Raw genomic sequence first — 12,112 nt, forward strand, 5'->3', positions numbered from 1 at the left:
AGAGAGAGAGAGACTGACTTAGTGAGCGAGTGAGTGAGAGAGTGAGAGTGAGTGAGAGTGAATGAGTGAGTGAGTGATTGAGTGAGTGAGTGAGTGAGGGAGAACAAATGAGTTAAAGCAAGTGAGTGAGGGAGATCGAATGAATGAAAGTCTGAATGACAGAAAGAAAAAAGGATGAAGAAAGAAGCATGAAGAAAAAAAAATGTATATGGAGTTGCTGACATGAGTGCAATCTACAAAGCCGTTGAGGCTGATCCTCATGGGAGGATTATTGCACCAGGACCCTTAGCACTTTTAAAATGCCATTCAATGCCACGGGCTAGATGTAAACTGCAGATGACCATGTTGTGGTAGTTACCATGGATACCCAAGTGATGTGTGAGCTAACACATAGGCCCAACAGATTCCAAGAAGGCCAGAATCACCAGCGGCACCACCATCGATTGTCAGGTCACCCGGATTCAGCAAATACCAGAGTCCAAAATGATGCAGGTTTATACTGTTAATTTTCAGTTTATCGTTACAGTTGGTGTTATTCCATGTCGGAAGGGACGCAGCTACAGCCAGTGGGGTAACTAGAGACAGGCAGGCAGCTATGTGCAACAAAGGTAGGCGTGTTGTTTTCATATGCAGATCTGAAATATTGTCTTATATGCAAGAGGAGGAGTGATGGGGGTTCAGGCAAAAGCCAGGCTATGGATTGCATTGCTAAATGCTCCATCAGAGTGCAATGGTCGCCTGTCCTTTTTTTAAGTGATGATGTGGGTTTAGCCTGTGCTGTATGTATGTATGGGTGGCTGACTGCCACCCACCCAGAGAGTGTATGGGAGGCTGGTTGGCTGCCAGCCTTCCTTCCATTCCTATGAGTAATGTGAGTGCTCATGAAGGGGACATGGTTGGGTCCACCCCTTTCCCGGTTATCCCCTCTAGGCCTTTTGGCTTAGATCAAGTGTAAAAAAAGAAAGGATCTTGCGACAGATCGCATCCTGAGGCACGTTTTTTTTTGTGTGAATACTTGCACTTGGGTGACTTGTGAGCACATACTGATACATACGTTCCCTATCTGGGGACCATAAATTAAATGGATTTTTGAGAAAGGGAGCTGATTTGGAAGCTTGCTTCTGTCGCCCTATGCATTGACCCGATGTGGCAGTATATTCGGGTAGTGAACAGTGCACCACCCCATTCCAGTGTTAAACAAGAAAGATTCTCATTTAATCCTCCGTGGGTGAGAATTTGAGTTTGAGAATTGGAGACCAAAATGATGAGTTGCACTGACTGGTTTATGAACGTCTATTCATTTAGCGTTTTAATGACCATGTTTGCACACTGATTGGTGTAAAAAAATAAAATAAAACTAAATAATAATAATCTAGCACACCTGTGCAGGTTTGACATGACATGACAGGTAGCTGTCTTGTGGGTGGTGCTGAATCCTGTTAAATGACGTGAGGGTCTCATGCCTATACACAAGGGTGTGTCATTGCTGTTGCTTGACCATGCATTGGTATCTGTGGTCAGTGAATGATAAAAACAAAATTTACCATCCATTTATGGATGGGAAATCCGCCATGAGGCATTTGTTTTTAGAAACTGCTGCTCACAACCAATGTTGCAATGGAGTGTCTCCATCTGCTGGTGGTATTGGAAAGGCATTAGTGCTATGACAGGGTCTGAAGAAGAAGAAGAAGAAGAAGAAGAAGAAGAAGACGGAAAAAAATATATATAAAAAGAAAAAGAGAGAGAGAGAGAGAGAGACTGACTTAGTGAGCGAGTGAGTGAGAGAGTGAGAGTGAGTGAGAGTGAATGAGTGAGTGAGTGATTGAGTGAGTGAGTGAGTGAGGGAGAACAAATGAGTTAAAGCAAGTGAGTGAGGGAGATCGAATGAATGAAAGTCTGAATGACAGAAAGAAAAAAGGATGAAGAAAGAAGCATGAAGAAAAAAAAATGTATATGGAGTTGCTGACATGAGTGCAATCTACAAAGCCGTTGAGGCTGATCCTCATGGGAGGATTATTGCACCAGGACCCTTAGCACTTTTAAAATGCCATTCAATGCCACGGGCTAGATGTAAACTGCAGATGACCATGTTGTGGTAGTTACCATGGATACCCAAGTGATGTGTGAGCTAACACATAGGCCCAACAGATTCCAAGAAGGCCAGAATCACCAGCGGCACCACCATCGATTGTCAGGTCACCCGGATTCAGCAAATACCAGAGTCCAAAATGATGCAGGTTTATACTGTTAATTTTCAGTTTATCGTTACAGTTGGTGTTATTCCATGTCGGAAGGGACGCAGCTACAGCCAGTGGGGTAACTAGAGACAGGCAGGCAGCTATGTGCAACAAAGGTAGGCGTGTTGTTTTCATATGCAGATCTGAAATATTGTCTTATATGCAAGAGGAGGAGTGATGGGGGTTCAGGCAAAAGCCAGGCTATGGATTGCATTGCTAAATGCTCCATCAGAGTGCAATGGTCGCCTGTCCGTTTTTTAAGTGATGATGTGGGTTTAGCCTGTGCTGTATGTATGTATGGGTGGCTGACTGCCACCCACCCAGAGAGTGTATGGGAGGCTGGTTGGCTGCCAGCCTTCCTTCCATTCCTATGAGTAATGTGAGTGCTCATGAAGGGGACATGGTTGGGTCCACCCCTTTCCCGGTTATCCCCTCTAGGCCTTTTGGCTTAGATCAAGTGTAAAAAAAGAAAGGATCTTGCGACAGATCGCATCCTGAGGCACGTTTTTTTTTTTTGTGAATACTTGCACTTGGGTGACTTGTGAGCACATACTGATACATACGTTCCCTATCTGGGGACCATAAATTAAATGGATTTTTGAGAAAGGGAGCTGATTTGGAAGCTTGCTTCTGTCGCCCTATGCATTGACCCGATGTGGCAGTATATTCGGGTAGTGAACAGTGCACCACCCCATTCCAGTGTTAAACAAGAAAGATTCTCATTTAATCCTCCGTGGGTGAGAATTTGAGTTTGAGAATTGGAGACCAAAATGATGAGTTGCACTGACTGGTTTATGAACGTCTATTCATTTAGCGTTTTAATGACCATGTTTGCACACTGATTGGTGTAAAAAAATAAAATAAAACTAAATAATAATAATCTAGCACACCTGTGCAGGTTTGACATGACATGACATGACAGGTAGCTGTCTTGTGGGTGGTGCTGAATCCTGTTAAATGACGTGAGGGTCTCATGCCTATACACAAGGGTGTGTCATTGCTGTTGCTTGACCATGCATTGGTATCTGTGGTCAGTGAATGATAAAAACAAAATTTACCATCCATTGATGGATGGGAAATCCGCCATGAGGCATTTGTTTTTAGAAACTGCTGCTCACAACCAATGTTGCAATGGAGTGTCTCCATCTGCTGGTGGTATTGGAAAGGCATTAGTGCTATGACAGGGTCTGAAGAAGAAGAAGAAGAAGAAGAAGACGGAAAAAAATATATATAAAAAGAAAAAGAGAGAGAGAGAGAGAGAGAGACTGACTTAGTGAGCGAGTGAGTGAGAGAGTGAGAGTGAGTGAGAGTGAATGAGTGAGTGAGTGATTGAGTGAGTGAGTGAGTGAGTGAGAACAAATGAGTTAAAGCAAGTGAGTGAGAGAGATCGAATGAATGAAAGTCTGAATGACAGAAAGAAAAAAAGGATGAAGAAAGAAGCATGAAGAAAAAAAAATGTATATGGAGTTGCTGACATGAGTGCAATCTACAAAGCCGTTGAGGCTGATCCTCATGGGAGGATTATTGCACCAGGACCCTTAGCACTTTTAAAATGCCATTCAATGCCACGGGCTAGATGTAAACTGCAGATGACCATGTTGTGGTAGTTACCATGGATACCCAAGTGATGTGTGAGCTAACACATAGGCCCAACAGATTCCAAGAAGGCCAGAATCACCAGCGGCACCACCATCGATTGTCAGGTCACCCGGATTCAGCAAATACCAGAGTCCAAAATGATGCAGGTTTATACTGTTAATTTTCAGTTTATCGTTACAGTTGGTGTTATTCCATGTCGGAAGGGACGCAGCTACAGCCAGTGGGGTAACTAGAGACAGGCAGGCAGCTATGTGCAACAAAGGTAGGCGTGTTGTTTTCATATGCAGATCTGAAATATTGTCTTATATGCAAGAGGAGGAGTGATGGGGGTTCAGGCAAAAGCCAGGCTATGGATTGCATTGCTAAATGCTCCATCAGAGTGCAATGGTCGCCTGTCCTTTTTTTAAGTGATGATGTGGGTTTAGCCTGTGCTGTATGTATGTATGGGTGGCTGACTGCCACCCACCCAGAGAGTGTATGGGAGGCTGGTTGGCTGCCAGCCTTCCTTCCATTCCTATGAGTAATGTGAGTGCTCATGAAGGGGACATGGTTGGGTCCACCCCTTTCCCGGTTATCCCCTCTAGGCCTTTTGGCTTAGATCAAGTGTAAAAAAAGAAAGGATCTTGCGACAGATCGCATCCTGAGGCACGTTTTTTTTTGTGTGAATACTTGCACTTGGGTGACTTGTGAGCACATACTGATACATACGTTCCCTATCTGGGGACCATAAATTAAATGGATTTTTGAGAAAGGGAGCTGATTTGGAAGCTTGCTTCTGTCGCCCTATGCATTGACCCGATGTGGCAGTATATTCGGGTAGTGAACAGTGCACCACCCCATTCCAGTGTTAAACAAGAAAGATTCTCATTTAATCCTCCGTGGGTGAGAATTTGAGTTTGAGAATTGGAGACCAAAATGATGAGTTGCACTGACTGGTTTATGAACGTCTATTCATTTAGCGTTTTAATGACCATGTTTGCACACTGATTGGTGTAAAAAAATAAAATAAAACTAAATAATAATAATCTAGCACACCTGTGCAGGTTTGACATGACATGACAGGTAGCTGTCTTGTGGGTGGTGCTGAATCCTGTTAAATGACGTGAGGGTCTCATGCCTATACACAAGGGTGTGTCATTGCTGTTGCTTGACCATGCATTGGTATCTGTGGTCAGTGAATGATAAAAACAAAATTTACCATCCATTGATGGATGGGAAATCCGCCATGAGGCATTTGTTTTTAGAAACTGCTGCTCACAACCAATGTTGCAATGGAGTGTCTCCATCTGCTGGTGGTATTGGAAAGGCATTAGTGCTATGACAGGGTCTGAAGAAGAAGAAGAAGAAGACGGAAAAAAATATATATAAAAAGAAAAAGAGAGAGAGAGAGAGAGAGACTGACTTAGTGAGCGAGTGAGTGAGAGAGTGAGAGTGAGTGAGAGTGAATGAGTGAGTGAGTGATTGAGTGAGTGAGTGAGTGAGGGAGAACAAATGAGTTAAAGCAAGTGAGTGAGAGAGATCGAATGAATGAAAGTCTGAATGACAGAAAGAAAAAAGGATGAAGAAAGAAGCATGAAGAAAAAAAAATGTATATGGAGTTGCTGACATGAGTGCAATCTACAAAGCCGTTGAGGCTGATCCTCATGGGAGGATTATTGCACCAGGACCCTTAGCACTTTTAAAATGCCATTCAATGCCACGGGCTAGATGTAAACTGCAGATGACCATGTTGTGGTAGTTACCATGGATACCCAAGTGATGTGTGAGCTAACACATAGGCCCAACAGATTCCAAGAAGGCCAGAATCACCAGCGGCACCACCATCGATTGTCAGGTCACCCGGATTCAGCAAATACCAGAGTCCAAAATGATGCAGGTTTATACTGTTAATTTTCAGTTTATCGTTACAGTTGGTGTTATTCCATGTCGGAAGGGACGCAGCTACAGCCAGTGGGGTAACTAGAGACAGGCAGGCAGCTATGTGCAACAAAGGTAGGCGTGTTGTTTTCATATGCAGATCTGAAATATTGTCTTATATGCAAGAGGAGGAGTGATGGGGGTTCAGGCAAAAGCCAGGCTATGGATTGCATTGCTAAATGCTCCATCAGAGTGCAATGGTCGCCTGTCCGTTTTTTAAGTGATGATGTGGGTTTAGCCTGTGCTGTATGTATGTATGGGTGGCTGACTGCCACCCACCCAGAGAGTGTATGGGAGGCTGGTTGGCTGCCAGCCTTCCTTCCATTCCTATGAGTAATGTGAGTGCTCATGAAGGGGACATGGTTGGGTCCACCCCTTTCCCGGTTATCCCCTCTAGGCCTTTTGGCTTAGATCAAGTGTAAAAAAAGAAAGGATCTTGCGACAGATCGCATCCTGAGGCACGTTTTTTTTTGTGTGAATACTTGCACTTGGGTGACTTGTGAGCACATACTGATACATACGTTCCCTATCTGGGGACCATAAATTAAATGGATTTTTGAGAAAGGGAGCTGATTTGGAAGCTTGCTTCTGTCGCCCTATGCATTGACCCGATGTGGCAGTATATTCGGGTAGTGAACAGTGCACCACCCCATTCCAGTGTTAAACAAGAAAGATTCTCATTTAATCCTCCGTGGGTGAGAATTTGAGTTTGAGAATTGGAGACCAAAATGATGAGTTGCACTGACTGGTTTATGAACGTCTATTCATTTAGCGTTTTAATGACCATGTTTGCACACTGATTGGTGTAAAAAAATAAAATAAAACTAAATAATAATAATCTAGCACACCTGTGCAGGTTTGACATGACATGACAGGTAGCTGTCTTGTGGGTGGTGCTGAATCCTGTTAAATGACGTGAGGGTCTCATGCCTATACACAAGGGTGTGTCATTGCTGTTGCTTGACCATGCATTGGTATCTGTGGTCAGTGAATGATAAAAACAAAATTTTCCATCCATTGATGGATGGGAAATCCGCCATGAGGCATTTGTTTTTAGAAACTGCTGCTCACAACCAATGTTGCAATGGAGTGTCTCCATCTGCTGGTGGTATTGGAAAGGCATTAGTGCTATGACAGGGTCTGAAGAAGAAGAAGAAGAAGAAGAAGACGGAAAAAAATATATATAAAAAGAAAAAGAGAGAGAGAGAGAGAGAGACTGACTTAGTGAGCGAGTGAGTGAGAGAGTGAGAGTGAGTGAGAGTGAATGAGTGAGTGAGTGATTGAGTGAGTGAGTGAGTGAGTGAGAACAAATGAGTTAAAGCAAGTGAGTGAGAGAGATCGAATGAATGAAAGTCTGAATGACAGAAAGAAAAAAGGATGAAGAAAGAAGCATGAAGAAAAAAAAATGTATATGGAGTTGCTGACATGAGTGCAATCTACAAAGCCGTTGAGGCTGATCCTCATGGGAGGATTATTGCACCAGGACCCTTAGCACTTTTAAAATGCCATTCAATGCCACGGGCTAGATGTAAACTGCAGATGACCATGTTGTGGTAGTTACCATGGATACCCAAGTGATGTGTGAGCTAACACATAGGCCCAACAGATTCCAAGAAGGCCAGAATCACCAGCGGCACCACCATCGATTGTCAGGTCACCCGGATTCAGCAAATACCAGAGTCCAAAATGATGCAGGTTTATACTGTTAATTTTCAGTTTATCGTTACAGTTGGTGTTATTCCATGTCGGAAGGGACGCAGCTACAGCCAGTGGGGTAACTAGAGACAGGCAGGCAGCTATGTGCAACAAAGGTAGGCGTGTTGTTTTCATATGCAGATCTGAAATATTGTCTTATATGCAAGAGGAGGAGTGATGGGGGTTCAGGCAAAAGCCAGGCTATGGATTGCATTGCTAAATGCTCCATCAGAGTGCAATGGTCGCCTGTCCGTTTTTTAAGTGATGATGTGGGTTTAGCCTGTGCTGTATGTATGTATGGGTGGCTGACTGCCACCCACCCAGAGAGTGTATGGGAGGCTGGTTGGCTGCCAGCCTTCCTTCCATTCCTATGAGTAATGTGAGTGCTCATGAAGGGGACATGGTTGGGTCCACCCCTTTCCCGGTTATCCCCTCTAGGCCTTTTGGCTTAGATCAAGTGTAAAAAAAGAAAGGATCTTGCGACAGATCGCATCCTGAGGCACGTTTTTTTTTGTGTGAATACTTGCACTTGGGTGACTTGTGAGCACATACTGATACATACGTTCCCTATCTGGGGACCATAAATTAAATGGATTTTTGAGAAAGGGAGCTGATTTGGAAGCTTGCTTCTGTCGCCCTATGCATTGACCCGATGTGGCAGTATATTCGGGTAGTGAACAGTGCACCACCCCATTCCAGTGTTAAACAAGAAAGATTCTCATTTAATCCTCCGTGGGTGAGAATTTGAGTTTGAGAATTGGAGACCAAAATGATGAGTTGCACTGACTGGTTTATGAACGTCTATTCATTTAGCGTTTTAATGACCATGTTTGCACACTGATTGGTGTAAAAAAATAAAATAAAACTAAATAATAATAATCTAGCACACCTGTGCAGGTTTGACATGACATGACAGGTAGCTGTCTTGTGGGTGGTGCTGAATCCTGTTAAATGACGTGAGGGTCTCATGCCTATACACAAGGGTGTGTCATTGCTGTTGCTTGACCATGCATTGGTATCTGTGGTCAGTGAATGATAAAAACAAAATTTTCCATCCATTGATGGATGGGAAATCCGCCATGAGGCATTTGTTTTTAGAAACTGCTGCTCACAACCAATGTTGCAATGGAGTGTCTCCATCTGCTGGTGGTATTGGAAAGGCATTAGTGCTATGACAGGGTCTGAAGAAGAAGAAGAAGAAGAAGAAGAAGACGGAAAAAAATATATATAAAAAGAAAAAGAGAGAGAGAGAGAGAGAGAGACTGACTTAGTGAGCGAGTGAGTGAGAGAGTGAGAGTGAGTGAGAGTGAATGAGTGAGTGAGTGATTGAGTGAGTGAGTGAGTGAGTGAGAACAAATGAGTTAAAGCAAGTGAGTGAGAGAGATCGAATGAATGAAAGTCTGAATGACAGAAAGAAAAAAGGATGAAGAAAGAAGCATGAAGAAAAAAAAATGTATATGGAGTTGCTGACATGAGTGCAATCTACAAAGCCGTTGAGGCTGATCCTCATGGGAGGATTATTGCACCAGGACCCTTAGCACTTTTAAAATGCCATTCAATGCCACGGGCTAGATGTAAACTGCAGATGACCATGTTGTGGTAGTTACCATGGATACCCAAGTGATGTGTGAGCTAACACATAGGCCCAACAGATTCCAAGAAGGCCAGAATCACCAGCGGCACCACCATCGATTGTCAGGTCACCCGGATTCAGCAAATACCAGAGTCCAAAATGATGCAGGTTTATACTGTTAATTTTCAGTTTATCGTTACAGTTGGTGTTATTCCATGTCGGAAGGGACGCAGCTACAGCCAGTGGGGTAACTAGAGACAGGCAGGCAGCTATGTGCAACAAAGGTAGGCGTGTTGTTTTCATATGCAGATCTGAAATATTGGCTTATATGCAAGAGGAGGAGTGATGGGGGTTCAGGCAAAAGCCAGGCTATGGATTGCATTGCTAAATGCTCCATCAGAGTGCAATGGTCGCCTGTCCGTTTTTTAAGTGATGATGTGGGTTTAGCCTGTGCTGTATGTATGTATGGGTGGCTGACTGCCACCCACCCAGAGAGTGTATGGGAGGCTGGTTAGCTGCCAGCCTTCCTTCCATTCCTATGAGTAATGTGAGTGCTCATGAAGGGGACATGGTTGGGTCCACCCCTTTCCCGGTTATCCCCTCTAGGCCTTTTGGCTTAGATCAAGTGTAAAAAAAGAAAGGATCTTGCGACAGATCGCATCCTGAGGCACGTTTTTTTTTGTGTGAATACTTGCACTTGGGTGACTTGTGAGCACATACTGATACATACGTTCCCTATCTGGGGACCATAAATTAAATGGATTTTTGAGAAAGGGAGCTGATTTGGAAGCTTGCTTCTGTCGCCCTATGCATTGACCCGATGTGGCAGTATATTCGGGTAGTGAACAGTGCACCACCCCATTCCAGTGTTAAACAAGAAAGATTCTCATTTAATCCTCCGTGGGTGAGAATTTGAGTTTGAGAATTGGAGACCAAAATGATGAGTTGCACTGACTGGTTTATGAACGTCTATTCATTTAGCGTTTTAATGACCATGTTTGCACACTGATTGGTGTAAAAAAATAAAATAAAACTAAATAATAATAATCTAGCACACCTGTGCAGGTTTGACATGACATGACAGGTAGCTGTCTTGTGGGTGGTGCTGAATCCTGTTAAATGACGTGAGGGTCTCATGCCTATACACAAGGGTGTGTCATTGCTGTTGCTTGACCATGCATTGGTATCTGTGGTCAGTGAATGATAAAAACAAAATTTACCATCCATTGATGGATGGGAAATCCGCCATGAGGCATTTGTTTTTAGAAACTGCTGCTCACAACCAATGTTGCAATGGAGTGTCTCCATCTGCTGGTGGTATTGGAAAGGCATTAGTGCTATGACAGGGTCTGAAGAAGAAGAAGAAGACGGAAAAAAATATATATAAAAAGAAAAAGAGAGAGAGAGAGAGAGAGACTGACTTAGTGAGCGAGTGAGTGAGAGAGTGAGAGTGAGTGAGAGTGAATGAGTGAGTGAGTGATTGAGTGAGTGAGTGAGTGAGTGAGAACAAATGAGTTAAAGCAAGTGAGTGAGAGAGATCGAATGAATGAAAGTCTGAATGACAGAAAGAAAAAAGGATGAAGAAAGAAGCATGAAGAAAAAAAAATGTATATGGAGTTGCTGACATGAGTGCAATCTACAAAGCCGTTGAGGCTGATCCTCATGGGAGGATTATTGCACCAGGACCCTTAGCACTTTTAAAATGCCATTCAATGCCACGGGCTAGATGTAAACTGCAGATGACCATGTTGTGGTAGTTACCATGGATACCCAAGTGATGTGTGAGCTAACACATAGGCCCAACAGATTCCAAGAAGGCCAGAATCACCAGCGGCACCACCATCGATTGTCAGGTCACCCGGATTCAGCAAATACCAGAGTCCAAAATGATGCAGGTTTATACTGTTAATTTTCAGTTTATCGTTACAGTTGGTGTTATTCCATGTCGGAAGGGACGCAGCTACAGCCAGTGGGGTAACTAGAGACAGGCAGGCAGCTATGTGCAACAAAGGTAGGCGTGTTGTTTTCATATGCAGATCTGAAATATTGTCTTATATGCAAGAGGAGGAGTGATGGGGGTTCAGGCAAAAGCCAGGCTATGGATTGCATTGCTAAATGCTCCATCAGAGTGCAATGGTCGCCTGTCCGTTTTTTAAGTGATGATGTGGGTTTAGCCTGTGCTGTATGTATGTATGGGTGGCTGACTGCCACCCACCCAGAGAGTGTATGGGAGGCTGGTTGGCTGCCAGCCTTCCTTCCATTCCTATGAGTAATGTGAGTGCTCATGAAGGGGACATGGTTGGGTCCACCCCTTTCCCGGTTATCCCCTCTAGGCCTTTTGGCTTAGATCAAGTGTAAAAAAAGAAAGGATCTTGCGACAGATCGCATCCTGAGGCACGTTTTTTTTTGTGTGAATACTTGCACTTGGGTGACTTGTGAGCACATACTGATACATACGTTCCCTATCTGGGGACCATAAATTAAATGGATTTTTGAGAAAGGGAGCTGATTTGGAAGCTTGCTTCTGTCGCCCTATGCATTGACCCGATGTGGCAGTATATTCGGGTAGTGAACAGTGCACCACCCCATTCCAGTGTTAAACAAGAAAGATTCTCATTTAATCCTCCGTGGGTGAGAATTTGAGTTTGAGAATTGGAGACCAAAATGATGAGTTGCACTGACTGGTTTATGAACGTCTATTCATTTAGCGTTTTAATGACCATGTTTGCACACTGATTGGTGTAAAAAAATAAAATAAAACTAAATAATAATAATCTAGCACACCTGTGCAGGTTTGACATGACATGACAGGTAGCTGTCTTGTGGGTGGTGCTGAATCCTGTTAAATGACGTGAGGGTCTCATGCCTATACACAAGGGTGTGTCATTGCTGTTGCTTGACCATGCATTGGTATCTGTGGTCAGTGAATGATAAAAACAAAATTTACCATCCATTGATGGATGGGAAATCCGCCATGAGGCATTTGTTTTTAGAAACTGCTGCTCACAACCAATGTTGCAATGGAGTGTCTCCATCTGCTGGTGGTATTGGAAAGGCATTAGTGCTATGACAGGGTCTGAAGAAGAAGAAG

General features: G+C 43.6%; 7 pseudogenes; all 7 read left to right on the forward strand.

Moving 5' to 3' along the window:
- Positions 1 to 919: 919 nt before the first annotated feature.
- LOC130289015 (U2 spliceosomal RNA) lies at positions 920 to 1,183 on the forward strand (annotated as a pseudogene).
- A 1,481-nt stretch (positions 1,184 to 2,664) lies between these two features.
- LOC130289099 (U2 spliceosomal RNA) lies at positions 2,665 to 2,929 on the forward strand (annotated as a pseudogene).
- A 1,480-nt stretch (positions 2,930 to 4,409) lies between these two features.
- LOC130289016 (U2 spliceosomal RNA) lies at positions 4,410 to 4,673 on the forward strand (annotated as a pseudogene).
- A 1,466-nt stretch (positions 4,674 to 6,139) lies between these two features.
- LOC130289017 (U2 spliceosomal RNA) lies at positions 6,140 to 6,403 on the forward strand (annotated as a pseudogene).
- A 1,472-nt stretch (positions 6,404 to 7,875) lies between these two features.
- Positions 7,876 to 8,139, forward strand: LOC130289018 (U2 spliceosomal RNA; annotated as a pseudogene).
- Positions 8,140 to 9,616: 1,477 nt separating this feature from the next.
- Positions 9,617 to 9,880, forward strand: LOC130289019 (U2 spliceosomal RNA; annotated as a pseudogene).
- Positions 9,881 to 11,343: 1,463 nt separating this feature from the next.
- LOC130289020 (U2 spliceosomal RNA) lies at positions 11,344 to 11,607 on the forward strand (annotated as a pseudogene).
- Positions 11,608 to 12,112: the final 505 nt, after the last annotated feature.

Source organism: Hyla sarda, chromosome 8 (genome assembly GCF_029499605.1).
Source record: "Hyla sarda isolate aHylSar1 chromosome 8, aHylSar1.hap1, whole genome shotgun sequence".
NCBI classification, from domain to species: Eukaryota; Metazoa; Chordata; class Amphibia; order Anura; family Hylidae; genus Hyla; species Hyla sarda.